Below are 3088 nucleotides of genomic sequence, written 5' to 3'. Positions count from 1 at the left end.
TTTTTTTTTAAATATATATACATGTAACTTAAAACATCATGCATCTTTAACCCATGTAACGAGCTTTTGGCTAATGACTCCTACACCAGTTGATCTTAGGGCATTAGGTGTTGAGACACCCTTGCGAGCTTAGCAACTCGAGTTACCAATACTGATGCGTAAATACTACAATGTTTAATTTCCTTAAACTTTTCTCCTACCCATGTAGCAAGCATTGGATCAATAGCTTCCAAGTCAGTTGACTTTAGGGTACCTAAACATGGTGGGCTAATAAAATTCATTTGAAAGATTTTAGTAGCTCTATTTTTTACAAGAAATAACTTTCATATGCTTCAGAATGACAAAGTTTAATGACATTACTTACCTTAATGTCAGGAATGAATTTTTGAAATATTTGATCAGGACAATATTTGAATAAGTAATGGTTATCCTAATAAAAGTTTTGTCGCTCAAATTTTTTTTTTATCTTGAGTACTCTAATGAGCTGGAAAAAATCCTGAAGTAAGAAAATTAAGATTTTTATCATACTAAGAGAAAGTAAGGATTCATCAGGAAAGTAATCATCGATTAATATGATGTTAGATGTTGAATCTATTATCACTTTTGACAAAAGCTCTGTATCAATATTTTCAGTACATTTTTCATCCATGATTTCTTCTTGAGAATAAATCATTTGCAATTCTTCAGATTCATCCAACTCATTTTTACTTAAAGTAGATTCAAGTTGATCATAAATTAATTCCTCAATATGATCTATTTCTTATAATAAATTATCATCTCCAAGTTACTTGCAAATATTGAAAATATTCATCTCTAATATCATGTTTCCAAGTGATAACTTCATCACTCCATTCCTACAATTAATCAATGCACTAGAAGTTGCAGAAACAGATGTCCTAAAATAACAGGAAATGAATTACATGCTTCAACAGGTTGTGTGTCCAAGATAATAAAATCCACAGGATGAATGAATTTATCGAATTGTACCAACACATCCTCGACTATTCTTCTATGCACTTTTACAGATTTATTAGCAAATAGACAATTACAGAAATTGGTTTTAACTCACCTAGATTGAGACTTTAAAAAACTGAATATGGAAGAAAATTCACACTAGCCCCAAGATAAAGTAAGACTCTTTTAATTTTTTTGTTCTCCAATAAAGCAAGAAATTATAAGATAACCAAGGTCTTTATATTTCAATGCATTAATATTCTGAAGAATGGTATTTACTTGTTTGGCTACAAAGGCTTTCTTTTTCATATTCAATTTTCTCTTCATAGTGCACAGATCTTTTAAAAATTTAGCATAAAAAGAAACCTGTTTAATAGCATCCAGTAAAAGGTATATTGATATTTACCTGTTTGAAAGTTTCAAGGATTTCAGAATTGTAATTAACTTTCTTTTGTTTGGTCATAGCATGCGGAAATGGAAGTGTTGGCAGGAAATCAGTCTTTTGAATCAGTCGTTTCTTTGCAATTTTCAGATTCATCCTCTTCCTTACCCTCAGAGATTGATTCATCATCTTTCTCATAAGGTTCAAGAGAGGGTTTTTCAAAAACCTTACTATTGCGAATAGTAGTGACTGATTTGACTTAATCCATGTGTTGGGTTCCGGAAGTACTTGTATTTGCATTATACTGCCCTTAGGATTTTATTGTGGTTGAGATGGAAACATACCTTTCTCTTGGAAACTAAGAGCAGATGTCAATTTTGCAAGAGTATCTTTAAAATCTATCATACTTTGAGCAAGTTGAGTATTGATTGTCTCTTGCTTTTCAATGAATGCATGCAATGTTTCCTCAAGATTTCTTTTAGGAGGTGAAGCATAAGGAGGTGCATAACCATTAGAATTTTGAAGTTTATGAAGTCTATACATTGTTATTATCACTCTTCCAACTGAAATATGGGTGATTTCTCCAACCAGGGTTGTATGTTTGTATGGGTTGTGGTTGGGCATTTAAAAATTGTTTAAAGCATGCGCTTATTCATAGAGATATTCCTTAAAAGAAGGCAAGGTTGGACAATCGTTGGTTGAGTGTTCATTTGTTTCACAGATTTGACACACAATGTTTTCAACAGATTTTAATTGACCACTCTTTTTCAATTCTAGTGCCTCGACTTTTCTAGCTAAAGATGCAAACTTGGCTTGAAGGTCATGATCTTCCCTAAGGTTGTACATACCTCCACTAGATGTATGAGGTTGAGTTTTACTCGGTGCCTCACAAGTACCCGCGGTGTCCCAATTTTGAGCATTTTCAGCTAACAAGTCTAAGTACTCCATTGCTTCATCAGGGTCTTTATCTTCAAAAGTTCCATTGCACATCAATTCAACCATTTGCCTATCTTTAGGTGTTAACCCTTCATAGAAATGTGAAACCAATCTCCATGTTTCAAAACCATGATGAGGGCAAGTACTAAGCAAGTCTCGATACCTATCCCAACATTGGTAAAATGTTTCTCCTGGTTTTTGAGTGAAAGTGGTGATTTGTCTCTTGAAAGAGTTTGTTCTATGAGATGGAAAAAACTTCTTTAAAAACTGTTGTTGCATTTCATCCCAAGCACGAATGGATCCTGGTCTTAAATTTTGTAGCCATGTTTTAGCTTTATCTTTTAATGAAAAAGGAAAAAGCTTTAATCTAATGGTGTTCATGCTACAATTTAAATTATTATATGTGTTGCAGACCTCCTCAAATTCCCTTAAATGCAAGTATGGATTTTCCAATTCCAAACCATGAAAAGAAGGTAAAAGTTGAATAATACCTGGTTTAAAATTAAAATGAGATGCATCAGGAGGAAAAACTATGCATGATGGTGCACTTGTTCTTGTGGGATTCATGTGGTCTCTAAGTGTTCTAGCACGGTTATTCTCATTATTCTCATTATGAAGTGATTGATTATCTTCTTCGGCCATATTTTCTGAAAATGATGAGGATACCCTACAAAGTCTTAATGTCTAGCTTAAAATTAAAATGAGATGCATCAGGAGAAAAAACTATATATGATGATGCACTTATTTTTATGGGATTCATATGATCTTTAAGGGTTCTAACACGGTTATTCTCATTATTCTCATTATAAAGTGATT

Source organism: Populus euphratica, unplaced genomic scaffold (genome assembly GCF_000495115.2).
Source record: "Populus euphratica unplaced genomic scaffold, PopEup_1.0 scaffold579.1, whole genome shotgun sequence".
NCBI classification, from domain to species: domain Eukaryota; kingdom Viridiplantae; phylum Streptophyta; class Magnoliopsida; order Malpighiales; family Salicaceae; genus Populus; species Populus euphratica.
This window is presented reverse-complemented; position numbering follows the sequence as displayed.